A 14880-nucleotide genomic window follows, 5' to 3' on the forward strand; every position below is an offset into this window, starting at 1 on the left:
TATGTTTCTGTTGCCTTTTGTTTTGGAAGAGGCCAGCTCCTAATACCTAACTTCTAGTTTAAAAGGTCTTTTCTTTAATTTCAAACCCAGCCCCTAAGATCGGACTTTTGTTCATTTCATTCTTTTCTTCTGGAGCTCGTCAGATTTCTCATTACTAGCACAATATTTTAAATTGCTCTTAGGTTGAGTTAAACTTTTTTGATGGCATGGGAAAAGCATGAGAAATATGCTCCTGGATCTCCAAAGCAGAAAAAATTAGCAATTGGAGGAAGCACAGCAATGCGTCCCCAGTAAAGACAGTGGACGAAGGTCACTGGGCATCTTGATGGGAAGTCCCTGGTTTTGTAGGAACCACTGGACAAAACTTCTATTTTTTGTAGTTGGAATTTCTTGACTGAGGATGCAGCTGTTTTTTCCTTATTCTGCAGAAAACTCAACCTTGGTTCTAAGGGGCTGGGTTGGCCAATTCATCCCTAGATTTGACTTCAAATGATGATGGAATTTCCTACAGTAAATGTCCCCTGTTTGGCCCATTTTAATACATCTCCCTTACTTTCAAAGGTGGGGAGTTAGGCCTGTTGTTTTTGTTCTAAGCAACTGAGAATGAGGAGGAAGTCCAAACACATGGCCCTAGTGAGGTCTTTTGAGCAGAGATTTCTCAAATGGCCGAGAAACCAAGGGCAAAGGTCATTGAAGTCAGACGCCAACTTGGATTCATGATGGATTCATGATGAGCTCCCCACATCTCCTTGCTGGGATCAAAATAGATTCATGATGGATTCACGATGGATTCATGATGAGCTCCCCACGTCTCCTCGCTGGGATCAAAATCTTGTCCTGACTCCAAAGCCTGCTTGGCTAGCTGACAATTTTCTTAGATATTTTTATTCTTCTGGGAGGCCAGACACTGATTGGCATGTCCTCAGACACTGGGATAGTCCAAACCACCTGGATTCACTGCACTGTTGGCTTTCCAAATGCCAATTCTCATGCCCTTTGGGAGCTTCTTCCTGAAGAGGATTTAAAGCTGGTTGAAATCTTCCCTGGATTCATTATGTCCCTCTGGGGACTGTCTTAGCTGCTGGCTGTGGCTTCTCTTCTCCTGTTAGAGGTCCCTTGGCTCCTACAACCAACTCAGTTCCTTTCACTTTCACTGTGTAGCTTCTCTGCTCCCACTAGCCCATGGCTGAGGTACACAGTATGCCTCGATGTCCCTTCTGTCCGAGTAGATATGCAGGGATACGTACGGAGGGAAATGTTTGGAGAACTTCAGAAATTTTTCTATTTGGATGGTCCTTATCCCCGGGAATCATAAGTCTGTGCAGAGGCAGAATTTTAGCTCTTTTGATTATGTACTTTTGAGACTATCCTATACAGTTCTGAAACAACCAATCAGTACAATTAACCACCCCTTTGGCAGGAAGCACGTAAATATAATTATGCCTTAAATAGTCTGGTTATAGTGTCACCTGTTTTCTGTCAGCAAAGAGGAGGCATTCAGTGACATCTCAAAATAACATCCCTTGGCATAGATTTTCAGAGCTTATAATTCAGTGCAGCGCCTTTGAACAAATATTCATTAGGTTTCTACTCTGAGCTAGGAATTATGCTAAACACTGTATGGGACCCAAGGGTGAATGAGGCGGGATGATAAGATACAGTGAAAATAAATGAGAAGAGCTCAAAAACTTCATAAGAAATTGAAATGACCTGAGGGGAAAATGTGTATAAGGGGAAAAATGCAGAAGAATTCTTGTGCAGAAGCCCAAGAATAAATATTCCTTATGAACCTCCTTCTTTGGTCATACCTCAGTGAGCAGCAGTGATGCTGAGAAAGACAAAAAAGGAAAAATCCAAAAGGAGAGGAGGAACTGTAACCGATGTGGGAGCATCAGGCACCAGGGAAATGCCTCAAGTAGAGAGGGAAACGGGTATACTTTTTGTTTAACATGGCAGACTGGACACACATGTCTAATGTTGTTCCCTCCTGAAACACCTCTAAAAGCTTACAGTAATGTGACTTTTAAGGGCAAAATCTATAAATATGGGGAGCATGCCACCCCGATATTTGCAGAGCTACTGAGCAAGAATGGGGAGGGCCATGCCATATGTTTAAATATTTAAGTAATAAATCAAGACAACAAACTATTATAGTTTATGCCTTGACCAATACACCCTCATAATGACAACATTAAACATATATGGGTATATTCATACCAAATAACTGCAGACAGTGCAATGTAAAAATTCATTTGACTGTTGTCAAAGCTGTGACTGGCTTTGGGAAGAGGCAGTGGCATGCACACATGAGCATGAGCAAGGCCGCACGTATCCACCTCCATCCTCAGCCCTTGCATACAGCCCTTTCTTGACCATCCCTTAGGTCTAGGGTGTGAGTCAGCCTACTGGATTGACTGAGGAAGAAACCCTGGTAGGCTCTCGGCATGTCCTGAGGACTACTTGGAAAGAGAACTTGGGGGTCCTCTATACCAAGAGTGTGATCTCCAAGGGGAATGGTAAAGACCCTGGGTGGGTCTTTGCCTCCTTGGGATGGAAGCGGCTCTGCTCAGTTAACTCACCCAGAGTAACAAAATTTCTGAGACTGGAAAACAAAACGGATGAGCAGTAACTGACTTATCAGACACCAGTGGGGAAAGGGAACTGGTTTAACTCCAAAATCCTCAAAAAGCTCTGAAACTGGGAGGAAGGTGGTAGTTCAGGGACTTCTGAAATGGTGTATTTCCTATAAGAAAGAAGGGTTGAATGCTATTTAAGAAGTGATGAGACCCCTAGATTCTCTCTCTTACGCCATACTTGTGGGGCAGCCACTCTTCCCTCACCCAGGAAAGAAACTAAGCTTAGGGTCTGTGGACCAAGAGCAGCCAGGCATAACTGAAGGCAGAGTGCCAAACTGAAAATATGGAGGTTTAACCAAAATATGTCTGTGGAAGACAGAAACCCCCACCTCTACTTACAACCATCTTTCTCCATTCTGTTTAGGAACACTGGTCTCCAGGCAGAAAATTGGAAGATCTTCTCTGGAAAATATGGATCTTCACAGTCAACATGCCCCCCTCATCTGCTCAGAGCTTCTAGTCTACGGGAACAGCCAAACATCCATTAGCAGAAGTCTGAAGACTTGTAATGATAAAAGCAATAGGAAAAAAGCATTCTGGAGGAAACTCAATTGTGCATGGAAAAAAACTTTGAACAAATAATATCCTCAAAGAAAGTTTGTAGAAAAAATCTAGCACCCATGCATGAAGAACAGGCTGCCATAAAATAGCATTCTGAGAATATAAAAAGGTTTTTGAAAATTAAAAATTTGATGTTAAAGAAGAAAATCCAATAAAGGGCCAGAAGAGAACATTGAAAAGTCGCTTCAGAAAGTAGAACAAAATGGCAAAAATATAAAAAATAGGAAAGAAAATAAACTAATAAAACTAGCCTAGATGGTCTAATATCTGAATATAGGCATTCAGAAAGGACAATAACAAAGATAGTGATGGACTATAATCCACTAAATAATGTCAATAAAAGTTCCTCAAATGGAAAGACTTGAGTTCCCAGATTGAAAAGCTCACAGTGTCCAGAAATATGAATAATAATAGATCCATGCTGAGACTACCCACGTGTAGTTTATCTGAAATCACTGGAGCACCAGGGAGAAAATTCTACAGACTTCTAGGGAGAGAGAAAGACACACACACGCACATACACACAGAAAGAGAGAGAGAGGGAGAAGCACTAATAACAACAACCTGCCCACCTCAAATGAAAACATACCCCATGCAAAAGAATCACAATGATCAGACCCTTTTCAAAACGAACAGCAACACTGAAAGTTAGAACGTCCTGGAGGAATAGCTATAAAATTCTGAAGGAAACCAAAATTTCCAATAAATTTTGTACCCAGACATGCTATTAATGAATAAGAGGGTAGAATAAATAAATTTTCAGACATCTGAGGTCCTCAAAATTTTACCTCTCTATGTATCCCTTTTCAAGGCGGGGGAGGGGGCAGGGAGGGGAAGCACCAAGAAATCAGAGGACATTGTCAGAGATAATGCCACGTGTTTCCTCTTCCCAGCACATAGGAAGACTACATATCCCAGCATCCCTTGCAGTTGTAGTGGACCCATATGATGGAATTCAGGCCAGTGGCATGTGGGAGAAGTGATGTAACACCCTGCCCCCAAATCACGTCTGGTGCATCAAGTCTGGATATAAAAATATCAGAATGATCGTCTGGTCTCTCTTTCCCTTCCATGGTCACTTTGAAGCCTTGGGTTCCAGATGGCTCTCTATGAGGTGAAGAGCCACCTGATTTGCATTGGACTGTGACATGAGCAAGAAATAATTATTAAGTTGAGTCGTTGAGATTTGGGGTTTGCCTTTGTAGTAGTTAGTGTTGTGCTCTCATACTCCTAGAAAGTGGGTGTTGATGTAACAGAAACTTAAAACTATATGGCATTTGCTTAGTGGCTCCATGGCGATTAGCAAAGGAACTAAGGTCAGAAATTAAGAAATGGGGACCCAAGTTATGTGGTGGCAAACATTTGAAAAAACCATCACTTGCTGCGATGTGGGAGCTAGAGGCCCAAGGAGAACTGGTTACAAAGAAAGTGTTGGTGGGAGTCGGCCACTCTGGGATTCATTTGGCAAGGTGTTGCAAATGACAGCCTTTGGAAATGATTGTCTGGTGTGCAAGGAGAAATCAAAGGGAATTAAAGGGGATACAGAAATTTGCACCCTGAAAGCCATCTTCTCATTTATAAAGCACAAAAGGTAAGAGACATAAACTTACAGTAAAACCTCTCAGAAAAAGTGACCTGGGCGTTATGGTCCCTTTCACACCTGATAACCTCAGTGTGGTGGTCATTGAACTGGGAGAATAGGGAGGGAGAGGCAATGACTGGGGTCTCTATCTAGAAGGCACACCTATGTTTAGGAAAGAACTTGTTACACTTGCTGCCTATGAATCTGATGGAAAGCAAATACCTCAGAAACTTCTGCTTCTGAGGGAATTGTATTGCCAAAGAAACCATGAATTTGGTTGACACCACTGCCCCCCTGCCCCTGCCAAATCTTGAACAGTTTGAAAACTGGAACAATCCCAGCAGCCCAATGACCACAACCGAAAAAGAGACTTCAGAGGCTTTGTATATACTTTCCTCCTGAAGGGACATGTTTGCTAGCACTCTGGTCTGATATGACCAAGGAAAATAAAAATAAGAGTCTTTCAGAAAGCAGAGAAAAAGGCCTCACAGAATAGCCACAGGAGCTCCTTCCAGAGGCAGAATCAGGGCCCAATCCAGGAAGTTTCCCTACTCCCACGGGTTGCTGCCCAGAGGGATTTCCGAATTGCTCCAGGGCAGTGATGGTCTTCGATCTGCTGTTCTTCAACGTTTGGGGTACTTTTTGTCTCCAAGCGACCTTTTTATTTGGGTGTTTATGCAACCGGTGATTTTTGTTTTTAACTTCGTAGTTGCCAGACCAAGAGGGTCAGAACCAGTGGAGATTATTGTTTTGTTGTCTTTTGTCTACATATTGGAAGAACAATAAAATGGTTTGGTGATCAGACGGGCAGACCGGCGGACATAATGCTATAAATTTCCCATAGCGTTTCTTCTTCCTGGAACACCGGCAGACGACCTGCCCTAATGCCCCTCATAGTCAGGGGTGGGGGGCGGCGGGGGGTGTGGGGGTGGTCGGGGGTCCTGTGACTGGAGTTCTGGCCACTGGGAGGTGAGCAGAGGTAATGAAAACCGTTTCCAGGTCTGGCCCTGAGCAATACCATATACACTCCTCCAGCTCTCTGTTCCCCTTCACGGGCGACTTTGGAGGCAGGTGTTTTAGCGCAAAGACTGCGGACGCGTGCACTGTACGTACACACGGCTACAGCCACAACCGAGCGACTGTGGGAGGGCACTGAGCAAACATGCGAATGCGCACGTGTCGTGTGGAGCCCTGGAAGGTCAAGGTTTGCGTCTGCCGGCACCTGTTCTTCTGAGACGCAGGCAGCACTGGACCCGGGAGCTGCAACACGGCAGCAAAGCCTGTGAGCTACGCGGGATGAACGGTGTGCACCACCCCTGGGGGACCCCCCATCTGGCTGCAGCAGGTCCGGAGGCTCCGAGAGAGGCTTCCCGGTCAGACGAAACTGATGGATTATCTGGTGGGAGCGCTAACCAGGCGATTTAGGACTCTGCTGGACAACCGGCGTTTGGATTACTGATGAGAACACAGAAACTAAGGGGTGTGAACAATAATTCACTCCAGGAAAAAGCAAAATTTGTGTTTCTGAAAAGAAAAAGAAAATTAAGCGTCCTTACACGTCTCACTTATAAAGTAGCACATAGAGGCATGATTTTATAGGCACTGACCCAATCGGGTTGAGCCAAAGGAGAGGGGGATGGAAAATGCACAAGATGTTGGTGAGCGAAGGGGAAGGAAGGACGAGACTTATTTTTCATATCAGGAAGCCAGGAGATAATGTCTAAAACCCTAACATAAAGATATAGCCATAATAGCATGTTATTCAGAGATAGGCATGTTTTCATACCCGAAGACTGGATTCAAAACAATCCCTTCAGAAATACTGTCACAACTGTTATTCTTTCCTTGGTTTTCAAACAATGTTGCCAAAGTAGTGGTGGTGTATCAGCACCTAACAAATGATCTCTGCTGTTGGAAAATTTATTCCCCAGTTTTCTTTCTCTTTCTACTTTTATTAAGCCAGGGGTCAACCAATTATGGCCCAAGGGCCAAATCTGGCCCACCCCTCTTTTTGGGTGGCCCATGAGCTCAGAGTGGTTTCACATTTACCTTTCCTTGATTCATAGATATAAAGTATAAAAGTAAGTGATAGTGAGACCAGAATCAGAGATTTTTAAATAAAGAGGACTGGGGAATTTTGTCTAGAAATGTATAAAGCAAATGCTAATCAATTAACTTCTCAAAGACAGTTTTGTTCATTGTTTATCTCCAGTGTCTAGTACAGTGCCTGTCACAGAGTGATAGTGCATGCTCATGGGCTTGTTACCCTAGCATCTGACACATAACAGGTTGTTGGCACATGCACGCACACATGTATGAATGAAGAATTGAATGAATAGGTATCATTGAACCCCTATGACATGGGAAGCCTGGTGGGGGTGGAGTATAGAAAGTGATTCTTAGAATTCTTAAAATGGCATCAGATTAGGGCGCCTGGGTGGCTCAGTCAGTTAAGTGTCTGCCTTAGGCACAGGTCATGATCCCAGGGTCCTGGGATGGAGTCCCGCATCAGGCTCTCTGGTCAGTGGGGAGTCTGCTTCTCCCTCTAGCCCTCTGTGCTCTCTCTCTCTCAAATAAATAAAATCTTAAAAAAATGGCCTAAGATTAAACTATTTTATAATGATAGTAGTAATAGACTATTATTAGTTGCACTGTGTGGTAAAGACCAGCGCCTTCAAATTGGGGTACTCAGACCCCTGGGGCATTTCTTTCCTGGCATTTGAGAGCCGTTCTTTCCCGTTTTCCCCTTTCCACAGCCCATCTTCCACTTCATCTAAGAAAGATAAACATTTTACCGTTTCCAATTCTTAGTGTGACCCATTGCTTTGAGTTATACCCCCTGCTCCCAACTCTGTCCAGGGCATAGTCAATTTGAAATACTGACTCGAGGGAAGAGTCTTTTAATTGATGAAATCAAGGACCAGCCCCCAAACCTTCCTTTCCTTTTATGTCTTGTACATATTTCTGTTAAAGATGAAGCATGGCTTTGGAAATGGGGATATTTGGGCCCCTACTGTTGTATTCTGCAATTGGAAATAATATATTAACTGTAGGCCATGAGCCTGACTTTCATTTAATTACTTACTCTTTCATCCCTGTTACCAAGAAATGCATAGCTCTTGGGAATTTGTTGAAAATAAAGCAAAGAGAATATTGATAAGAAATAATAAAAGCTAAAAATGGCTCTCTCCCTTGGTGCCCTTCCCCCAACAAATTTCACATAAGGAATCCTTTTCAGTTGTTCTCAGTGCTTATCCCCGAGATAAGTCATTAGCTGGAAAGAAAAACACCTATGAGTGGCCCACGTAGAAGAGATTAGTGATGGTTAATTTTAAAAAACGTAACTGAACTCTTTTCGGGAGCTATCAAATTTTCAAGTTACCTTGGATAAAACCCGTGGATAAAATTTTTGTGTTCAAACCTGCACTGTAATCCTAGCATGCTTGCCTTATTTCACCTTATAAAATGCTTAATTTTGCCCACCTCCTGCTATGAAGTAGAAACATGATGACGGAAGCATGGTGAAAAGTTGATGAGCCCCATGGCCTTTTGTGGAACAGAACTTTCTCTCTCTTTACATAAATCATGTTTGATCACAGTGTCTAATGCATTAATGGTGCTATTTCTTAATATCATATATTATTCTTATTTAATCTTTCCTATAATGTGCTTTCTGTATTACTTGAGAATATTCAGTCTTTCTCTAAAAGGCCAACAAATGGGGTGGATAAAACTCACAAGAAGTGTAAAGCATAACAAGGAAGCTAGTAGCTTATAAGATTCAGGCAAAATTGATTGGACATGTTTGGGATCGATAATGGGCAAACAAATAGTTGGTGAAACACAGGCAGAATTTGTAAGTGTGTTAAGTACAGACAGTAAGTAACCCGTAAGACGCGTTGAAGATGGAATAGATAGAATGTGTAATTGAACAAATGAGTGTTACTTACAGCTACAAAGACAGGGAAAGACATGGAAAGTTATAAGTATGAGAAGGCCACTTCTGGGCATCTTGAAATTGGCCATCCCCTGGAGGCTCCCAGTATGGTCCTATTCTGGCCCCACATGTGCTCTACCTAAGAAACTCTGTCAAAATCCAAAGCTATGGAGCAGGCTAACTGCCAGGCTGGGGCTATGGCCAGGCATCCAGGTCCTGAGTCTTTCGGAGGGAGCTGCTGTTTATATTGGCTCCAGACACTTTCTGTCTGCTAAGCCCTCTGTTCAAACCTCAACTCTGGTTTTCATCAGCCCGCGATCAGTGGGGAATGTCGATGCAGGAAAGACAAGATGTGAATATTGTGTGACCCAAGATTTAGGTAGTGTTGTCTTCCCATCCTGGGCTGCAGGATGTCTGTCCTGGGCCCTGGGCATGTGAGCCTTTCTTCCTGGGCCCCTTTCACCATCAAGAAATATTAAAAATTATATTTTACTATTGGGGTGCCTGGGTGGCTCAGTCGTTAAGCATCTGCCTTCGGCTCAGGTCATGATCCCAGGGTCCTGGGATCAAGCCCCGCATCTGGCTCCCTGCTCTGCGGGAAGCCTGCTTCTCCCTCTGCCACTCCCCCTGCTTGTGTTCCCTCTCTCGCTGTGTCTCTCTCTGTCAAATAAATAAAATCTTTAAAAAAAAAAAAAAATAATAAAAATTATATTTTACTACTGCATTGAAAGAAAGACCAATATAATCCAGGCTGAATTATACTTTTTTCTTTTTATGATTTTAAATGAAATTAAAAGAGTTTTGGGGGCCCCCAAACTGTTGTGTCTATGTCAAAGGTACCCGATGGAGAAGTTCATCTGCTTGTACCCTTTGCTAAGTGTGTGAGCCTACCCCATTGCTTTCTGTCCTCGGGGGGTATCAAGTTGATGAAATAACTTCTGTGATTCAAGTACTTTAATTTAGTTGGTGAACCTTTCTGTTCTGTGATCTTTGAGATAGCTTGCCTGAGAGCATAGCTGGAAACTACCATCATGTCAAGGGAATTCCCTTCGTGACGTTCCCCAAAACGCCTAACATCCGTATTCAGTATACACATGCTTACCCATCCACTTTTTCTCCTAGGCTCCCTTCACAAAGAACTTATTTTTAACTATACAGTAAGTTTTGAACTAATTACAAGTTAAATAATGAAAAACAAAGATTTATGCTTGATCTTATAACTTATAAAAATCCATAAATTAAAGATATTATATCCAAGTAATTTTAATCTTGATAACTTTGAGTAGTTTATCTTACAGCAGTGTAAACTTACCATTGTGATTTGTGTCTTTTTCAGCAGATTGTATAATTCATTTATTTGGATAAAAAATTAAGTCAGTTTTTTTTCCCCTAACAATAAGTGTGATTTGATTGAGTAACTTGATAAGGAGGACTGCCTTTGCGAACTAGGTTATGTGGTAGATATTTTTCACAAATTGAATGAGCTAAATATGCAACTTCAAGGTTGTGACTATATATATATAGTCTATGTACATCATGTATTTATAGATATAATCAGAAAAGTATATTTAAATATACATTTATTTTCATAACATTTTCCCAATATGTTGGATTAAATAAAATAGCAACAAAAAAAATCCCATGTGAAAGTGGCATCAATCTTGGTCCACACTGCTTCCTTCCCTCCATTTGGCCATGACCCAGCTTCAGTGTCTCTGCAGAGAGACACTGCAGTAGGGAGAATGAACCTCAAAGATGTCCACACCCTAATCCCTAGAAACTGTGAATATGTTACATTACATGGCAAAAGGGACTTTGCAGATTTAATTAAGGTTACAGACCTTAAAATGGGGAGATTATTCTGGATTATTCAGGTGGGGCTGATCTAATCACACAACCCTTTAAAAGCAGTCAACTTTCTCCAGCCAGAGACAAAAGAATGTGACCAAAGAAGGGATTTGAAGCATGAAAAGCATGTTACTCACTGTTGTTGCCTTTAAAGATGAAAAGAACCATAATCAAGGCTCTAGAATTTGTGAGCAATGTCTGACTGACAGCCGCCAATGATACAGGGACCTCAGTCCTACAACCAAAAGTAACTCAATTCTGCCAAAAACCTGAATGGGTCTGGAAGCACGTTCTTTCTGAGAGCCTCCACAGAATTGCTGAAGCTGGCCAACACTTTGGCTTTGGCCTTGAGACCCAGGAGGAGAGGAGCCAGGTGAGCCTGGCTGGGACATCACAGATTTTTGCTTTAGGCCACTAAATTGGTGGTCATTTGTCACCGCAACAAGAGCAAATGAATATATACCCTCCTAGCTTTCAAGAGAGTGCCACACCTGCAGCTGGCCTGTTCGCGTGTTAATTTTCTATTGTATTCTCTCTGGGAAAGTAATTCTTAAGAGAAAAATGTGACTGTGTTTCAATCTCTCCATCTTATTGTTGTACTCTAGTGGCATTTATTTGGAATGTAAACTAATTCAAAAAGATTAGTTTTTAAAAACGTTTTATCTCTCTCTCTCTCTCTCTCTCTCTCTCTATCATCTATTCATTTCTATCTATTTATTTATTTTAGTGATCCAGGTGTCTGGGCAGGGTGACCATGGAGAGGCTTCCTGTCTAGAAGATCAGTGGCTATGGCTCTGGGAAATGACTCCCCTGACCCTGGATTCACGGTAATTTAACAGAGGACTAGTTTCTTCAAAAGGGAAGGGAGGAGTGACACATGACATTATTCAAAAAACTTAGCTCCTAGCAGGTTACACAGATTATAGATTCCAGAAGAATATTCAGGAATTTTTTACTTCAGGTTTGAGTCTCATTCTTGAGTCCATTGTTGGTCCACAGTGGGAGGGAGGATTTGTGAGTGGTTCCTGTTTTATCCAGTTCATTCTAGGCTCCTCTATGGTCCCATGTCCTATGTCCTGGGTCTGGTGCGCAGGCTCTTATGTTCAGTCCTCTTGCAGTATACTAGGAAACTATCCCTTGTCTTGGACCCCTGCTTCTGCCCTAGCCAGTAGTCCTCTATTTAATTTTCTTGGTCTCAGGATCCTACCTCAGGATCCCGAGAGTCAGTCCTAAGTCACTCAGTTCTACCAGATTCTCTGAAAGAGATTGAAGTGATGTGATGGTGAATGGGTGAGGAGCAAAGGGTAAAATCTTCAAATCCTTTGGGTGGAGCAGTGAGGCAAGCAGTTCTTGGATATTGACAACGTAAAACTCCGCCTTTCATAATTACAACAAATTATTCTCAGAGAGTCTTTGATTCTCCTACCAGCTTGAGCTGAATTGCCAAAAACTACTTCTAGTATTCTAGCTTTGTTACATGTCATGACGCAAGACAAGAATTGGGAAGTAGAGAACAGAATTACAAGAAGTTAAGGGAACTTGGAGACAGAAAGTCTATGTGGACAGAGAAGAACAGAGATCTTCAGTTAACAGACGCAGTCAGCCCATGGCAACCCCACAGGGAGGAAGCTGGGGAGATAAATGCTCTGACTGTACTCTTCTTCCTCTATCTGGTCTCCTACAGGGGCTCCCTAGTAGCTCTCCTCAACTAGAAGCTAGAGGGAAAATCAACCCGTTCATGTGGTTCTACCCACGGCAGCTTTGCAAGCACAGACAGAGCAGCTTGGAGAGTGGATCTGGAGTTAAAACAGAGCATATCCAGTAGCTCTGAATAGTTTGGGGCTAGAGAGAGCCATAAGCCCAGGTTAGTTCACTGATAGGGTTTCAGAGACCCAGAGAACAGGGGTGGCGGTAGTGGCTCTGCTTTAGGGATCTAAAACCCTTACTGCAGAGTGCTAGGTCTGAAGGAGCTGACAAAGGGCATCACAAATAACGGTCCCGGGGCACGAAGAGGCATCCTGATAACTACCTCAATTCCAGACAACGTGTCTGTGGTTACTTCAGTGAGAACTCTGTCCTCATTTGTGACTATGGTGCTCAGGTCCCCTGAAAACTGTGTGTGTGTGTGTCTGTGTGCACACGCATGTGCAGACGTACAAACCTACCCATAGCACTTAACACTGGGAAGTCAAGGCGTGGTGTGAACAAGACACCTTTTAGGATTATTGTCTTATTCATAAATATTCCTTTTACTCTGGGAACAGCCCTGGATGTATGGGAGTTGGTTCTCAGGAGCCACATATGACCTAAGTAACACTGCCTTTTAGCTATAGCTGAGTGATTCAGGAACGGGTACGTGGCCTCTGCCAAGCCCGTTTGAATCCTTCCCTAGTATCCTTCTAACTGGAGTCTAAAAAATAAGGTTTGTAGTCCAGGGGAAGAAGGCGTTACTAAATGGGACACTCAGCGACTGTAGGGTGCCCTATTTCCTGCCACATGCAAGAAGGCATCCACTTTGAGAAGAAACCAAGTCTACCCATGAGAAGCAGAGGCAAGACACAGTGGGAGTCCAAGACGTACTGTGCTTTGTTCCAATTGTTTTCGAATTTCAGGGGCACCTCTAGTACGTTTGATTGTTCGATCCTTCCATAATGTAAGTTACCCTAATATTCTTTCAGTAAAGATTTTTTTTTGGGGGGGGAGGTCAAACCTTGCTTAAATTGGGTTTCTCACAGGGCCCTTTCTAATAGAGTTGACAGAGTTGATAGTTCATACTAATTGCACCACACGGAGAACAGGTAGAATGAAGGGTAAGGAAGTGTAAGGAAGTCCAAAGCTAGAGAGAGCCTTACTGGCTGGAGGTGGGTGAGATGCGAAGGCTGACTAAAGCTTGGAATCAGGAGGGTGGGGAGGACTCTCTATTGGAGAATATTCCAGGCAGGGAAAACAGCAAGTGCAAAAGGGTGGTGGTCCCAGTTGCAAAGATATATTTATGGGGCAAAGAAGGGTTGGAGGAAGTATGTGTAGAGGGGGAGACAAGGTGGAGGAGATGTTTCACTGTTGAGGACTTTGAGTGCCAGGCTAAGGAGTTTGTGCTTTTTGAGAGTGGAAGTGATATCATGGAAGCTGTATTTTAGGGATATCGACCTGGTAGTGTGCTGAGTGAGTTGAAGGGTGTAAGAAGTGGTGTTAAATGCAGTCATCCTGGGGCGCCTGGGTGGCTCAGTCGTTAAGCGTCTGCCTTGGGCTCAGGTCATGATCCCAGGGTCCTGGGATCGAGCCTCGCATCGGGCTCCCTGCTCAGCAGGAAGCCTGCTTCTCCCTCTCCCACTCCCTCTGGTTGTGTTCCCTCTCTCGCTCTCTCTCTCTGTCTGTCGAATAAATAAATAAAATCTTTAAAAAAAAATAAATGCAGTCATCCTGATATGGCCAAGGGCCTGGAACGGAGTGCTAGAAGCGGGAATGGAGAGGAAAGAGGGAGTGTCTCACTCATGTCTGTATCCTTCCTGTTACTTAGCGGAGTGTCTAGCATCTTGCGGGTGCTGACCGAATTCTTGCTAATAACTAAGGAATTCTAGTAAGTAATGTTATAGCCACATTATCATCCTATGTTATATCTCAGTATGTTAGATTAAAATTTTAAAATAAATTACATTGTTGAATTATTGAGGACACTTGGTCCGATATTTTTAGTTGTCACTGAATTTCAGTGTAACCTGAGGTAAGGTAATTAGAGGAATAAATACCTGTGCTTGATTGTGTGAACTCATCATTTCCTTTAGATCACAGAAAGGAATCAGTTGCTGGAGGAAGTTTTGTTCACGTGTTTATTCGAAACTTACTTTCCTTGCATCCTTGAAATCTAGTTAGGCCATTCTATTCAAAGGTCATCATTCTGTAAGAAAATACAATATTGTCAGTCACTTAAAATGTTAATTGGTATCCTACAACCGAAACATTTAACCAGGCTGATGAAGAAATACGGTTTTCCTTTCCCTTATAACTTATCTTTAGGGAAAATGGCCAGAGCAAAGAGCATTAGTAATCATGCAGGAAGATAGAATGTTGACATGCCTTATATATTCCATGAAGCTCCTATCTTAAGTACTATGCTGTCAGAATTTTGTTACTCTCGCTCCTTTTATTATAGAGCACCATGCCACCCTCCCTCTGTGTGTGTCTTCCTAACTTCGCATTCACTAATGCCTTATTGGTAGCTTGCCATTCTGGTGGGATTGGCACACAGTATAAATCAGGTCTTTTATTTATATTCTTGCTTGTCTAGACCCAGGCACTGGCAAACCATGGCCCGCGGG

At 42.8% G+C, this 14880-nt stretch overlaps 1 long non-coding RNA gene across 2 annotated transcripts in view; it reads right to left on the reverse strand.

The window, feature by feature from the left end:
- Positions 1-2315: 2315 nt before the first annotated feature.
- The window catches only part of LOC113910536, a 33621-nt gene continuing 21056 nt past the window's right edge, over positions 2316-14880 (reverse strand). The window contains exons 4-5 of one of the 2 annotated variants that reach the window (XR_003516082.1): positions 14311-14459; positions 2316-3097 (exon numbers count right to left, since the gene is read on the reverse strand). This is a non-coding gene — a long non-coding RNA (uncharacterized LOC113910536). Of the gene's footprint in view, positions 3098-4540; positions 6304-14310; positions 14460-14880 lie in introns of those variants that run through there. The other variant, XR_003516083.1, reaches the window with a different exon arrangement.

Source organism: Zalophus californianus, chromosome 6, assembly GCF_009762305.2.
Source record: "Zalophus californianus isolate mZalCal1 chromosome 6, mZalCal1.pri.v2, whole genome shotgun sequence".
NCBI lineage: Eukaryota > Metazoa > Chordata > Mammalia > Carnivora > Otariidae > Zalophus > Zalophus californianus.